The 17,174-nt window shown below is 39.1% G+C and overlaps 1 protein-coding gene across 10 annotated transcripts in view; it reads left to right on the plus strand.

Annotated features, from left to right (window-relative positions):
- LOC100564707 (calcium-activated potassium channel subunit beta-2) overlaps positions 1-17,174 on the plus strand; it is a 283,641-nt gene that overhangs the window by 221,241 nt on the left and 45,226 nt on the right. The gene's annotated exons all lie outside the window — the stretch shown is intronic.

Consider the following 17,174-nt stretch of genomic DNA (forward strand, 5'->3'; position numbering starts at 1 on the left):
CTTCAACTCTCAGAAATCCTAACAGCTGGTAAACTGGCTGGGATTTCTGGGATTTGTAGGCCAAAACACCTGAGGATCCACAGGTTGAGAACCACTGCACTGCGTGACCTTGGCCACGTAAAACATTTATACTTGCTTGAGTATAAAAGAGATGCGTGATCTGTTGAAAAAAATGCAACTTCATTCCTAGATTAGTAAAACCAGGGCTCTTCTTGCAAGTTGCCAAATGACTTGGTGTCTCCTGTTGTTTGGTTCATCTTCAACATTCTGTTGACAATCTGGACATTTATGTTTATCTCCAGTTTCCCTTTTTGGACAAAGATTCAACATTTCTGGATGCTTATCTGCTTTCTACCTAGCACTTTCTACCTAGAGTACTTTCTACCTAGAACCTCATATTTTCGAGGGCTTTTTGCACAGGTGACTGTACAGGCAGTCCCAAATTTACTAATGAGGTCTGCAGGTGTGTTCCTAAGCTGAATTTGTTTGTAAGTCAGAACAGGTACATTTTGTAAGCTTAACTCGAGCCATATGTGTGTGTGGATAGCATAGGGAAGGGTTACCATCCATGTATTGTCTGTTTTGCTGTCTGTGCCTCTGTTCAGAAGATTTCACCTCACTTTCTGTCCTTGTGAGAATTGTATTTTGAAATTTTTGGCTTGTTGTGGACACAAGAATTGGTGAGAAAGCTTCAGTGGAGACACCTTTTCCCCATGATAACTCTTCCAGGAGTGAATTTCCATTTCAAGGGGTACATTTCTTTCACTTCCTGTGGTCTCACCCTCATTTGTAACTATGAATTGCTTGTAAATTGGATGTTTGTAACTCGGGGATATAATCTGTCCTATCACTTGATTACCCAATAAGTTTTCCGGGTTGCGACTTTAAGAATTATTTGATGTTTTAACCTTCAATATAATAATTACATTGGGCACCCTTGCTGTTGTCACCTTATTTCTCACATTGCTAGGCATCGAAAAAGTAACTCCTGGCTTGATTTATTCTCCCACAGAGTAAATGACAAAAATAATTTTTAAAAATCTCTTAGACATAATCACTGTGTAATGGAAGACTTCTTTCTTTCTTTTCTATTCTTTTCTTTTCTTTCTTTTTTTCTTGCCTCAGGGGAAAAAGCTGCACATTGTCATAAGGGGGTTTTGCACAATTTTGTAAATTGTGCAGTATGGGAAAATACAAGAGCTATTGCCTTTTTATCTAACTGTTACAACTAATAGCACTAGAAGGGTTCTTTGTGGTGGCATTATTGAGCTTCTTTTATGTGTATATGTACTTAGCCACTAGAAAGAAATGTCACCTCTTCTGTTCAAGAACAAAAATTCTATACAAATGATATACAAGTGAAAACCATGACTGAAAAAAAGACATTTGACATATTGATCTGGTGGGATTGTTTATAAATGATAGCTAAGGCTGAGAAAAATGTTCTCATGGGTATTTAGAATCATATCCCTCATGCTGAATGCTCACAATATACTCTTGTTGTTCCAAGAAGATTAGATGTGTGTGAATCTCAAGAGCAGGAACATTTTTCTCAGCCTTAGCTATCATTTATAAACACAGAAAAATTCCTGTGGGATAAAAGGTAAGAGCGGAAAAGTTTTGTTGAATCTCAGATATGTGTGCATGTGCCTTCAAGTCACTTGACAACTTATGGTTATCCTGTGAATTTCATAGGATTTTCTTAGGCAGGGAATAGTCAGAGGTGCTTTTGGAAGGCCCTTCCTCTGAAATATAGCTTATATTACTTGATATTCTGTAGCAGTTTCCCATCTAAGTACTAACTGGGTTGACTCTGGGTTAACTGGTGGGATTTGCTACGTTTATGGTAAACATGGACATTCCTGATTAGTGTTGTCGAAGGCTTTCATGGCCGGGATCACAGGGTTGTTGTATGTTTTCCGGATTAGTTTTGGCTGTTTTCTCATTCCATGGTGGCAAATCTGAGATTGTCAATATTGCAGCCAATCACATATTGTAACAAGAGTACAAACAAATGTTATACATTGATGTTTTATACATTTATTTGATATATATTTAAAATATCCAGGTGCATATCTAAGAAATAGTATGTGCTAAATAGAACTAAGCTGACAGATCCCATTTACCAATGAGTATTCAAGTCACTGATAATTTCTAATTTATCCTCAAGTCTAGAAATGAAACTACAGCCTTTTTGGCACCTCTTGAGAATAATTGCAAAAAGAAATACACCTTGCCTTAAGAACTGAACATTGTTTGCACAAGACTTGCAGGGTAGTCAAAGGAATAAAGTACAGTAGATCCGCATCATTTACTGTGATTTGATTCCAGGACTGGGCAATGTGTTAAAATACGTAAAAAATCAAATGCATAGGAAAACATAAGTTCTCCAGGCAGTACCAAACCAAGATAGGGAGACGATGCCGGTGTGATTATAAGAAATACAATAAATCAGGAGATGAGATAAGACTTTAGCGGATGGAGAAGAATAAATGGACTTAGGAAGATTGCATCCCATATTAATGCGAATTTTGGAGGGTGTTGCTTCTCACTGTTGATGTGGCTCCTAGCAGAGCAATTGCATCTATTATTCTCTTTTCAAAGTGGCCCATCTAAAGTGGACCTTTGAGCAGAGCCAAGGAGCATGTCAAACATGCAAACAGTTCCATTGAGGTGTCAGAGTCAAGCCAGGCTCAGTACACTAAGTCAGGTGAAAGAGCATAACAGTTCAAAGAAGCGGTCAAAAAAGACTGTCAGAACCCAGGCTGAGGTCAGATGACAGAGCAGCTTCCTGTCGGGTCATCAATCAGAGCAGAGATTAGCCAGAAGAAATATAAGAGGAACATGCCAAGGTCAGGCTGTTGGGATATTAGTCAAGCAAGAATCTAAAAAACTTGGAATGGGATGGGAAAACATAGTGTTGTTCTCAGCACAGGCTACTGGAACATAGGACCTTGTAACACTGCCCATCTGAACCGTTCCATCTTTCCGGCAAAATGGAAGGTCCACAGGGCAACTCATAGCACCCCACGCACCCTCCCTCCTCCTCTCATCAAACATGGAGGGCAGGAAAGGATGTCTTGGCACCCTTTCCCACCCCCCATCACATGGCAGAAAGGGTGGCAATGCACAGCAATGTATGCTGCCCCGCTGCCCTTTCTGCCATCACATGGGCTTTTGGGGCAAAAGGAAGGGTAGCTCTGTTAGAGCTACTCACACAATGATTTGCTCCCCATATGGGGGGTGAATCACCTTTCAGCTCTTTCTCTTCACTTTGGGAGAAAAGTGGGCACGGCCTGCCATGTATCTTTGAAGGCAGCAAAATGGGTCATTTTTGCCCCATGTAAAGAAGTCCATAGTGTGCTTCGAAACAGTGGCAACTTTAAAACTCCCTCACAGGTGATGTGGCTGCTAATGACAAATTACTCCTGGTGTATATTTTGTCAGAGCATTGCTCTATAACTTGACCAAGCCCTGAGGTCTCACATCTCAGGTAACTTATCTCTTGGAGGTTTGAGGGTAGCTCTATCTCAGTCAATCTCCATATGCCTTTCCTCGGGTGGAGTTGAATCCTCTCTGGAGTGCTCAGGATCCAGAGTGGCATTGTCAGTTGGGAGTGCAAGGTCTTCCCCTCACATAGACCCTTCCATCTGGGGTATGTCAATTTGGCAAACATCTTCCAGAACCGATCCCTCCAGATGAGACACAGACATGCCTGAAGCCGGAATTACAAATTATGAGCCATGTTGAAATTGTATTTCTGACTTGGCACTGAGTATTATTCAGGCAAACCCTATGTTGCGATTCAAGAAAGCAACCAAAAAAAACTTCTGTCCTTGTTCCACCTCTGGCTGCCTTTTTATGAATGGATGAGTGATTATCCCAGTCATGCTTTTCTACTATCTTCCAGCCAGCAGTGCACTTCTGTCACAAGATAATCGCTCTTGAATCCGCTCTTTTCTTCCTAAAATAACAAATAATTTCCACTCTAATGTCCTTGATGGAGAAGTTTTTGAAATGGATATTATTTGTACTATGCATTTGTAGGTATCTTGGATAAATCCCAAATGAAGAAGATAGTGTTTGTCGAACAGTGATGAATGATTTGTCAAACAGTGATGAATGTTTGAGCAGGAAAAATGTAATGAGGCATGTGGACACTTTTCAACCTGCAGGAAGTTTCATGTAGATTCAAATAGTGGGAAGGAGCCAAGCTTTTTTTGTTTTGTTTTTAAAGTGCAATAGTTCTAAAAGCTACCTACATAAATTCAACAATTTAATGATATCAGTTAAGACAACTTTTAATTTAAAAAGTACAAAGAAAGCAAGAACAGAATATATGTGTGGTGGAGAACATTTTTTGACATTTTACTTCATTTTCTGGGGCTCTGGACAACATCTTCACATCTTCACATTACATCACTGTATTCTTATGATCCTTTTAAAAGGCTATGGATACAGCCTACAGAATACTGGGATGTGCAGTTTGCTGTGTCACTAACACTCTCTGACAAGGAATTCTAAAATACCCCACAAAACTCCAAATCCAAGGATTCCATGGGATGGAGGCATGACAGCTGAAGTAGTATCGACATGCAATGGCTAAAACAGAGCAAATCCATTACATCTCAGTGAAGATAACAGTGGGTTGGTGATCCAAATACATGGAGCGAGAGTTGCCAGATGTACAAGCTGTGTTTAGAAAAGGCAGAGAAACAAGAGACCAAATTGCCAATATCCGCTGGATAATGTAGGAAGCCAGAGATTTCAGAAAAATGTCTATTTCTGCTTTATTGACTATTCTAAAGCCTTTGACTGTGTGGATCATTATAAATTGTGGCAAGTTCTTGGTGATGTGGGGATACCAAGTCACCTTGTCTGTCTCCTGAGAAATCTGTGTAACAACCAAGTAGAAACAGTCAGAACAGACCACAGAACAACAGACTGGTTCAAGATTGGGAAAGGCTGGAGTTAAAATTGCTGGAAAAATATTAACAACCTTAGATATGCAGATGATACCACTTTGATGGCTGAAAGTGAGGAGGAGCTGAGGAGCCTTATCACCAAGGTGAAAAAAAAGTGCAAAAGCTGGATTGCAGTTAAACATCAAGAAAACCAAGATTATGGCAACCAGACTAATTGATAACTGGCAAATAAAGGGAGAAAATGTGGAGGCAGTGACAGACTTTGTATTTCTAGGCACAAAGATTACTGCAGATGCAGACTGCAGCCAGGAAATTAGAAGATGTTTCCTTCTTGGGAGGAGAGCAATGGCCAACCTCAATAAAACAGTGAAGAGTAGGGACATCACACTGGCAATGAAGATCTGCATAGTTAAAGCAATGGTATTTCCCATAGTAACCTATGGTTGCGAGAGCTGGACCATAAGGAAGGCTGAGGAAAGGAAGATAGATGCTTTTGAACTGTGGTGTTGGAGGAAAATTTTGAGAGTGCCCTGTATCACAAGAAGATCCAACCAGTCCATCATCCAGGAAATAATGCCTGGCTGCTCACTGGAGGGAATGGTATTAAAGGCAAAGATGAAGTACTTTGGCCAAATTAGGATTCACAAAGTCCACAAATATTCATCTTTCTTCTAAGCTATTGTCTTTTCCCTCCTTGCCCTCAATGTTTTTTTGGGCTCTTGAAGTAGTTTTTTCAGTTTCTTGTCACAATATCTGTCAATCTATGGTTGTGTTGCTCCTTGTGGGGTGGGGGGGACTCTGACATATAATTGCTGATTCTATGTATGACTTTGTTTTGGTCTGGAAGGGATAAGACACTTCATTTTGGTGTGGATAGCTAACAATCTGTACTTATCAATGGTGACCAGGTAGAAGTGGATGCTACAAGGGGACGTGGTTACCAAAACTGTTAAAAGTCCAGGAGACTGGTTAAATATCACTCTTGTCAAAGATATGGGGCAGCCTGATGTAAATTAAAAGGGAAAAACACACACAGAAACTTGGATCATGCAATTTCCTTTCTTGATTTTATTTCATTCTTAAAATCAAAATTATGCAAGGGTAAGTCTTGAAGTTCTTGCAGCACTTTACTAAGCCATTAAAGGTGAACTGCTGTGTCTCAGTGAGCAAAACGGAATCAAAGAACTGTCAAAATTAAGTGATAAAAGAAGAAGGCCTGAGGCAGCATGCAGCATTTTATATTCTCTCTGTCATTCTGCCTCTCTCTTCATTTATTTGTGAGGGACTTTTTATTTCATATCATTTAGTATCAACAATGGATAGGTGCAACAAAAAGCAAATTTGTATTTCAATGCCGAGGATGCTGGCATTTTCCATTCACATACTACACATCAGAGCTGTAATTGCTGGCATGCTCATCTCGGGTCTCTTTAAAGTTGGTCCAACTTTGGATACAGAGGAAAAACTAAGTAATTTTAAAGCTTTCAAGTTCCCACTATATAATGGCTTTGCCTGTGTGTAGCTAAAGCCTGTCATCGTTGTGTCTTGAGGCAAACTTCAAAGGTAGTCAGCGCATGAATCAGAATAAAGTGGAAGTGAGTTGGCTAGATTATGATCAGTCCTTAACTGTTCTCTCATGTTAATAAATAAATAAAAACTTCTCTGAAAGTAGAAAATTAGGACAGTAAAGCAGATATGGAAGAAAGGGGCTACTTCTGCAAGGCACTACCCTGTTTCCCCCCAAATAAGACAGGGTCTTATATTAATTTTTGCTCCAAAAGATGCTTTAGAGCTTGTTTTCGGGGGCAGTCTAATTTTTCCAAATTGACTTTTTAAATGAACTATATCTAGGGCTTAATTTTGAAATAGGGCTTGTATTTTGAGCATCCTCAGAAATGCTGAAAAAACATGTTAGTCTTATTTTCGGGGTAGGTCTTATTTTGGGGGAAACAGGGTATATATCTTACATTTCTTCCAACAAATCCAGGGTGGTGTGAATGTCCTCCCAATTTTATCCTCAAGGCAATGTGGGAGGGACTAGAACATGGCTTTCTTAAGTCCTAGTTCCAGACTACAACAACTACATGCCACTGGTAAGCTATGAATAACAATAAAAGATCATCATGAGATATAATGAGTCTAGAGATGAGACCCAATGCTTAAATTTATAAATGTAATGAACACATTTGATTTTTAATGTATGTACTGTGTACATCACAGCAGAACATAAAACAAGCCTTTTTTCTTGCATGTGATCCTGACCTTCCAGAGCATTCTAAGAACATCTGGAAGCAAACGTAGTGTTCAACATGTCATTGTATCGGTGTCGGTGAAAGATCATTTCAAACTGACAAGGCATGATGAACTTTTGTCTTTTCAAAAAAATCTGCTATGAGGTGACAGGCAGAACTATCAATTTTCAGGGAATGTAGCATGTCAAAGGGAGTGACCTCCACTATGTGCTACAACTGCAAGATATGTCATGACCAAAAAATGGCAAGGAATTATGTAAAAGGTTACGGCTATAAAAACATCCCTATCAGATCAACCAAGATCCTACTTGCTCTAGTCTAGCATTCTGTTTCACAACATGACAGCCAGATTCTGTGTAAAACCCAGAAGCAGGACATGATGATGTTTACATTCAAAGTATTTCAATACAGTTTAAAATCTACAAATCTACAAACATTAAAACAGAATTAAATATCATTGGTATTAAAAAAATAACTTTATATCCATGATGATGATGATGATGATGATGATGATGAAGAAAACAAAAAAGAAGAAAGTAGCCTTCCTCCCTTCTTGTTCCTCAGTTCTGATATGTTGTTGTTGTTGTTGTTTGGGCAGTGTGGTGCTTCTGATCCAGAAATTTTCACTACACTATCCCTAGGACTGGTATCTATAGTTTCACTTACCCATTTTCTATATATATATATTCCCTTTAGAAATTTCCTAAGTCCTCCAGCATCACAGTAAGGCTGGGATCTGCCAGAATGAATAATTTCAGCAATTTTCTTCCCATTGTGAGAAAGCTTTGAAAAACCACACTTTTCAAAGACGATTTGCATTTTGGGAGTTATTCTGTACAAAATTCACATATCGTTCTTTTGGACAAAAATAGACTTTTCTGTACAAAATACAGCATTTTCTTCATGGAAAATATTTTGATGCAGAAATTTGATTTTCTGTACAAAAATGCTTTTTGTATGGAAATCAGTCATGTGCAAATTTTATGCAAATAAACTTTTATGGAAAAAATTAATATTTACAAAAGAAATTAATATTATTTTCCATGAAGAAAATGTTGTTTCTTGCACAGAAAAAATGCTATTTTCAGCACAAAACAAATGGAAACTTTGCACAGAATAAATCCCAAACTCAGTCCAGGATTCTTATCAGTGTCTCCCAACAGTCAAAAACTGTATTTTTCAACTATTTGTTGAATATTTTCAAACATTCTTTTCATCCCTAGGACCAATGCCCAACAAGCCCAATGTGCATTGGCTCCATTATTCATTAGTCCCATTGTCCATTGTTCAACAGGTCACTGACTTAAGAATGTCAAAAGTGCACTGGTAGTACATGAGGAACATTGGGACTCTCCTGTCAGATATATAAGAATACATCTTCACAATTCTTTAAGAGGGTTTCTTGGTGTCCCTCCCACATAGCTACATGAAATGAATTCACATAACATAGGTAGTGATAAAGGAGTCTAGCTTTCAACTTTTGAGTATAAAAGTACCAGGAAGTTCTGGTACACAGCCCGGCCCCCTGAGCGGCCGGGCTGTGGTGCAGGCTGGTGAGCAGCGTGCTGCAATAAATCACTCTGACCATGAGGTCATAAGTTCGAGGCCAGCCCGTGGCAGGGTGAGCACCCGTCAATTAAAAATAAAAAATAGCCCCTGCTCGTTGCTGACCTAGCAACCCGAAAGATAGTTGCATCTATCAAGTAGGAGATAAGGTACCACTTATAAAAAAAAAGTGGGGAGGCAAATTTAACTAATTTACGATGTTGGAATGAGGAAGTGCGGTCAGAGTGGATGATGAAGCAGCTGCTCCCCCCTGTGGCCAGAATCGAACATCCCCTCAGCTGCTTCTGTCTCTGTCTATGTGTATATGGGCATTGAATGTTTGCCCTATATGTGTATAATGTGATCCGCCCTGAGTCCCCTTCAGAGTAAGAAGGGCGGAATATAAATACTGTAAATAAATAAATTGTCTTGGTTAAACATGGGTTCTCTGTCTTAGGCTCACATTTGTTTCAATAAGGCTTCTGTAGTATGGCATCCTGCCAGACTTTGCCTAGTGAGGTGTATTTGAATATACCTTGGTTTGTGAACCATCATGTTTCAGAGGAAAGGTGTTCAAAATCCAGGAGTCTGAGAAATGTATCTTTGAACTATAAATCCTAGAATCTCCTATACATTAACACTCATATTAGATGTGGGATTTGTAACAGAAAAAGGTCACTTTTTCAAGTTCTAGAAAGTCCTGTAACCATTAACTTGTGTTGATGCACAGAAGGTATAGTCTAAATCTTTCATATCACAGTCTTTAAAATATATTAAGTGTATACCTTTGAGGATTTAAATATATAATCACTCACTGACCCATTCTTCCTAACCCTTCAAAAATAAACACACGTTATACTACTTGTAGTTGTCAAAATTGTAGATGGAATTGTTGCAATGATTAGATGGTATAGTATAAATTCAGAGACATTTGGCATTGTAATGTTTAAGCAAATGCAGTTTATGTGTTTGCCCTAATAAGCAAATTTATTTATGCATTTTACCTAATGTAGGTGGATTTCTGTATTGACCCATGAGTGTTAGCCATTTTTAATTATATGCACTTTTGGCTATTCACATTTTTTTTCTTTATCTGCTAAAAACACCCCAAGAAGTCTTACAAATGTGTGAATTCTCAAGGCAAGGTGCCTCAGGGGATGCAAAAAGGTTAATTAAAACCAGCAAAATCATTAGCCATCCTTATGGAGGACAAATTTGTCCTTTATCCTATGGTGCTTTACTTTCCCTCATAGGAATGAAATGCACATGGTACTAAGTAGATAGTTGCACAATTAATGTTGATGTTTGTCTCATCTATTTTGATTCTCATATCTCCATTTCATTCTGAAAACGTATTCAAACAAGTTTAAGATTGATCATTTAAGACAAAACACACATATGCCCATATTCAATTTAGTGAAAGTCCCTATTAGCATAGTTGAGATGGACTGCACCTTTGCACAAGCTCTCATCTTTTTTCTGCAAACCATTTGCCCAAATAAATTGCACAACTGGTTGATTGTACAAGAGCTTGTTTTGACAAATCACACAAACATTCACATTCAGTAGCATTATTATTTTGCACAAGTATTTGCTCACTAACCATTGTATTGGATGACAGCCTTGGGTTTGTGGAATGGCATAACCATTCAAAGGCCAGTAAAAAACCCCGTGACCATGGAATCCATAGTTGTAATTTTATTTACCCATGCCCAGATGGGAAGCAATCTCTTTAGGAATTTGCTAAGTCTTTCAGGCAATTCTATGGTCTATTTCTCCCCAGAAGATATCAAAGAGTTGCATTGGAAGGCCTAGCAAATTCTCTATCCAGGTATCTGAAGGTCTTCCAACACAATGCTATGATATGCTGGACCAGAAGTAAAGTAATTCCGTGATGTTTGGTCATGTCAGGAGTTTCATGTAACCATGATCTGGTCGGAAATGTATCCTGTGAATATGGAGATCTTACCTTATACATTTTCTGACCTCAAGCTTAATTAAATAGCCAGGGGTATGCCATATTTTGAGAAAGTTTGGGGATTTTTTTAGATGACAACTCCCAGAATCCCCCTGCCAGCACGGTTTGTGCAATGCCAGGGATATCTGGGAGTTTTCATTCCAAAAAGCAATTTTTCTGAAGGTCTTCTTCAGCAAGTTTCAGGCAAAGATCACCTGCCATGTGTTTCCCTTCTACTACTGGAAATATCAGTGGCTGAAACCAAGGTTTTTGTTGTAGAAGTGGGAAAGAAAATGGTGCTTTCCTACATATAACAAAAAGATAAAGAAATCCAAATTGACTGCAGAAAAACAAAACAAATGTTTTAAACATGAGATTGAAACAGTGTACAAACACAGCAGAACGTTTCAGAACATTCAGTCCACACCTTATCCTCTGTTTGGCTCTATTCAGATATCAAACATTAGAGGCTTTTGAAAAGCAAATCTCCTCATTTCAGTTTTACCTTGAAAGGAGAAAGCAATCACCTCGGAAGGAATGTGGAATGCTATCGTATACTGAGTAATAGACTAGTGAACTATCTAATGATCTCTAAAGTGGGTTCTCTCAGCCAAGCCCTTGGAGAACGCATTGAACTTCTAATCATAAAAATAAGAAACTAGCAGCTGGGATTTGAAAGGTATGGGGTTAATTGATTTTTATATTTTTTCTCACATCTATTCAGGATGCTTGTGAATGGTATGGTTTCCATGTACGTTGCCTTGGATGCATATGTTCAGATTACTTCAGGCTCTGAGTCCTGGCTGAATATATTTATATAGGTTTAAAATTAACATATTAACACCCCATTCATGGTGCAGGAGATGTTCATCTATGGCAAAGGGAGAACTGTACATGCAGAAAGATGTAGACCCAACTCTGCTGCCTCTTGTCAAACTATACCTATGTGGAAATGAAATGCATTTTAAAATGCAAATCAGCTTCAAAAGGCTGCAACTTTAAGAAGCAACAGGAAAGAGCAAACAATATTTTTCTATCCAAAAAAAGCGCTCTCTGCTGTTCCCCACCTGCCATCTCACCCCAGGTTTTTAGTGTGCATGTTGTTCATAAATATATATCTATGAGCTATTTAGGGAAAGTCAGTCCTGAGTGGAAAAGCTCAGACATTATTGGCTTCTTATCTACTTTGTGCTGGAGCCTTCTAAGAATGCTTTTAAATTTGATTGGTTACATCCAATTGGTTTCAATCTGATCAGATCTACATTGCAGCATGCCAGTGATAGGTAGGGACTTTCATGTCAGTGAAACCCAATCCCCATTTTAGACTAAAGTTGAAAGATCTGTCCAATGACCTAAAGTTTTCCCAATAGATTCTCCATCTTGGATTGCTCCTTTAAAGTTCAGTCTAAAGTTCCTCTCTGGATCCACTAGTTCTGACTTCAAGAATCATATTCAGTTGTAACATGTGCAGACAATATTAATACATGCTGATACGTAGATGTACAAGATTTTAAGATGCCTAGATTTAACAAATTGCATAAATGGGTTCCAGCTGTATCATGGCTATTTTGCACGCATGCTGATGTTGTCCCTTTTCCAACATTCAACTTGGGTTTAGAAATTATGGGTGTTGTTCTTAGGGAGACAATAAATAACGGCCAGAATCCACATTTTTTCAGGCTGTCCTACCGCACAAGTTTGGAAGTGGAGGTTCTTTTTTGTCATATCCTGCCAATCAGATCTGGATGCTCAGTCAATGTAGTCACAGCTTACTATACCTTTCCAGTTTAAGTTTTTTCCTCCCTAGAACATTACCCACAGGCTTAAAGAAACCTCAAAGACAGTCAGATTCATTTGACTTTGACCATGCCTTCAGCAGTGTTATTAGTGTAAAAACGTTGCACACAATTGGGTGTGTAATTGTGTGTTAAATGGTGAAGGTTATTGTGGTTTACCCTGATAATGAAACAAGCGCTATTAATAATATCACAGATGGAGAGCTCCAAGGCATTGGCCTTGTGAGACATAATGAAGCTCTTCTCTTGAATAAAGGACTCTCCATCAGCACTAGATATCATTGCATAGACTTAGCCATTTTTCTTCCAGTCATCATACGCAATTATTTGTATAGGACAGTAATGAAAGAATCCATTGCTCTTGATTTTTGAGGGAAGTATAGCATAGAATGGTTATATTTTATAAGATTTTTCCAGAACTGGTCCATCTATGAGATGGAATGATTCCCCACTGTAGACTCCCTAGGACTTTTTCCTAAAGTTTAGTCAAGCACTTCTACAAAACTCAGTCCTGGTGATAGTCCTCTCTTGTGTGTGAATGGTGCTATTTAACTAAACAAGCAACAGTACAGTCCATCCTGTGCAGGTTTTGCTTTTACAGATTTGATTATTCATATATTTGATTAAAATGTTCTCTCTTGAAATTTCCGTGTTCTTAAGCATAACTCTGTGGTCAACTGCCATCACAGAGATGTACTGGAGAACTTGGACATTCTTCAAGTGATGTTTCTTCAAGTAAAAAAAAAGTGTTTTTTTATTTGTGGATTTTCCACTATCACAGGAATCCTGTTTCTCTAACCCCAGCAAAAGTGGAAGGCTGACTGTATTCAATCCTTAGCAGCAGGGCTAGAAAGAGTATTTGTTGTTACCACCATCATCATCATATCATGTTTCACAATGCACCAGATGTTTTGGACTGGAGATTTGGACCATCCAAGAAACTATGAATCAGTGAAGCATTGTCAGAGAATGAGGCATGTTCTAAACAATGTCAATTTTTGTTGTTTTGGCAATATCACTTCATATATTTTATCATTCAGTTTGCAAAAGCTCCCAGGTCACTTGTAGAAACATAGTTCTTCTTTTCCCAGGAAAAAATGTTGGCTGGAATTCACTTGGGGACTTGTGATTTGCATCAGCATGACATTGATTTGAACCGTTTCTCAACATCCATACTCAGCAAGGGCCTGCTGTTCTGATACTATGTAGGGGAGCCAACAAATTAACCATTGCACATTGGGATGAATATACAAGAGAACCAACACGTATACATCTCTTACTAAAATAAAGAAAAACAGGATTAGATCAAATTTGGCCTGATTCAAATAGTCACATCATCTGGAAAATCCAAATAATTTTTGGATTTTTCTAAATCTGCTGTTTCATTAATCTGTCCTCTTAAAAGCAATTGAATATTAGGACCATCTCTGCCCTCCTGAAAGTGATATCAGAACATCATAGGAAATAGTCAAATGTGTTATGAAATAAAAAGTGTTGACAGGAGTGTGAGAGCTGTCCCACTGCAATGAAGAAACAAATTATCTCTGAATGATTTGTTTATTGAAATGTTTGCATAGAATTGGTTAGGTACAACAGAAGGCCTTGGAGGCCATACTTGGCCTGCGGTCAACACTTTCCCTAATACAGAGCTATACCTTGTTAACATTAGTGCAAGCCACCATGATCTGAGAAGCAGAAGGATCATTTCCTCTCAACCCAAACATATCAATTAATTTCATCCTACATTCTGCTGTTGCTCCTTTTATTTTGCAGAATACTCTCTGCTTTCTCCCACTCTGTTTTGTGCTTCCTTTCATTTTCACTCCTCTCCATGTCTGATACCATCTCCCACTTTTCTGCCAAGTCTCTTCTGAAACCCGTTTTTCAGGGAATTCTAACATTATCTATACAAACATTTCAATAAACAAACCTCCCCAAGCCAATGTGTTCAGTAGAATTGTTTCCTAGGGCCCACCCAGACAGACCCAAAAACAGGGACCTATCTTGGTTTTACCAGAGGCGTCCAAATGACATGTCCAGCAAAACTGAATAAATTCAGAACAAAGCAGGGTTTCCCTGCTTTGATCCAAATTAATTAAACACCTGGTAAGATCCAGATCTTAGGGAAGATCCAGGTCTCACTAGGTGTGGGCCCTGTGTGGACTGGGCCCGGGACCATGTCACGCAATCCCCAGACAAAATCCACACGTCCATCTCAGGCCCAATCCATACAGCCAACTGAAAGGGCACTCACCCCCTCTCACAAAATAACCCCTTAAAATAAATGAAAACTTACCTGTCCATCATTATGTTCCTCCTCATGCCCTCCTAGCATGAAAAAAAGATGCGCCCAGAAATTGGGGGCTGAGGAGGGATTTTCCTCGTTGCCCCCCCCCCCCGCCCAGTCTCCTGGAGCACCATTTCCTCACACCAGGAGGGGGCAAGGAGGAACATAATAGTGGCCAGGTAGCTTTTCTTTTATATTAAGGGGTTATTTTTGGGGGTCTTTGGGGTGGCTGCATGCCATCCTGATTGCTATCGGGATAGCATGTAGCCACCCTCCTCGGGAAAGCCCATGTTTTGGCGGGCTTGTGGGAAGTAAAACTCGCACTGAATCGGGTTTTTTAAATCTGCTTTGGTGTGGATTTTATTCCTGTCTGGAAATACCCCTAATTGCTTCAACTGCAACAAATTGAGTTCAAACTTCAAAAATAACAGAGCTAAGAGCAAAGGAAAGGCAACATCTTTCTCTTCCCTGTAGGCTCAGGCAAAAAACAAACTGACGCAAATACTATTAGCTTGTATTTTCTTTCTCATTAATCATTGTTGCCATCTTGACAGCTCTCTGATGTTTCTTGGCATGTTTGGTTTTCATCCCCATTCCTATCAGAATGGCACAAAGCTGGCCAACAGCGTATATCAAATTCAGCAGCCTTCACTGTATGATGTATCTGATACAGATCTTGGAAAAGTTACTTTCTGGCACTCAGCACCTTGAATCCCCAAAGCAGCTTGCTGGCTGTAAACTTCTAGCAATTTTGGGGTCTGTTAGCCAGCCACGGCCTATAACACATTCAAGAACAAGAAGACATAAGTGGTACTGTGTTGAATCAGGAAACAAATGGGAGCAATTTGCAGAAATGTTCCCAGTAGATTTGGCTAATACTTGACAAATATTTTAAAGAGATTTACATTGCATTCAAAGGACTTTTGTTCCTAACCCTTCAGGGAAGTACGCTATGTCCCAACTCAGTCAACAACGTTATGCAGTGTTCCACATAGCACTCCTAAGGGTGTTGTGATTTGTCTGGTTTCTGAAGCAAGTCAGACAAATAAAAACAGAGTTCTATCTGCATTTTAGTTTTGCAAAGGTTACAACACATGTTTAAATCAATGGCATGACTCCTAGGGACAAGTCCTTTATTCCCAAATCAGACAAAATTAAAATAAAAGAAAAATTAAATACTGTATATCTTTGGGCAAAAAAATAGCAGAGGGGTTGCTCAACCTTTTCTCTCCAGTCACTTTCTCAGTCAAAATCTCCATTTTCTGTCCATGAGTTAAACCTGCAATTTTTCCCAAGAGCTTAAGCACCTGACTTTGAGAGCAAAAGCAGTCAGTCGGGGATACAGTAGAGAGAGATTTGCCTCACCAGTGCTTGAATTCATGGCCACCCATCAAGACATTTTGTTATTTAAAGGAGACTCAAGTGTCACATCTATGTCTCACACTTACTGGGGTCAGCACTGTAATAACAGGTGTAAGGTATCCTTTTTATCATTGTTGTTCAAGCCCCATTCCCTCAGTGGTAGACTGTTGAGGTGTGCATTACATTGATGATGGATTATACTTCATATACTTCACTGAGGTTTGTGCAGGAAAATATGAAGGTGTTGTTATGAAGCAATAGAGGAGATATAAAGAACGGTTGGTTTTGGTATTCAGTTTACAGGTCTCACAAATAAGATCCTCCTTCAGTAGTTGTCATGGAGCAACTGTTTACATTGCCATGACATCACTATTAGTCAAATGGTTACGTTTCCAAGCACCACTGATCGGGAGCCGTCCAGGAGATATAGACTTTAACCGCAGTTTAAATTTAACAACAGGATGGGTAACAGATGGATGCATTTAGAATACTCAGTGGACCCAATGTAATTGTTAGCGATCTTATGGTTGCTTAGAGCAAATGTCCAACAGAGTCTCCCAGCAGGAAATGACAGGGAACACAAAAGACCTACAAAGGCAACTTAGGAAGTTAAATGTTTGGGAGGCTTATTTGACTGTGAATTGACTTGATAAATGGCACGTTAAACAAAAATAAAAAGATGCCCTTGAGAAGGGAGCAAAAATTGTTTTTATTAAGTCTAGTATAAGTTAGGAAAGGGGAAATCAAGAGCCCATGGAAAAAGAACCATGGATCATTTAATTTCAGTCAAAAACTTTCTGGAGGGAAAAGTAACTGATTGGTTTGTATCTCACCTCGAATTATCTAAAACCCTAAGGAGCCCCCGATGGCCTAAAGGATAAAAGGCTTGTGACTTGAAGGTTGGGTTGCTGACCTGAAGGCTTCCAGGTTCGAATCCCACCTGGGGAGAGAGCAGATGAGCTCCCTCTATGAGCTCCAGCTCCATGCAGGGACATGAGAGAAGCCTCCCACAAGGATGGTAAAACATCCAGGCGTTCCCTGGGTAACGTC

The sequence above is a fragment of the Anolis carolinensis genome, chromosome 3 (genome assembly GCF_035594765.1).
Source record: "Anolis carolinensis isolate JA03-04 chromosome 3, rAnoCar3.1.pri, whole genome shotgun sequence".
NCBI classification, from domain to species: Eukaryota; Metazoa; Chordata; class Lepidosauria; order Squamata; family Dactyloidae; genus Anolis; species Anolis carolinensis.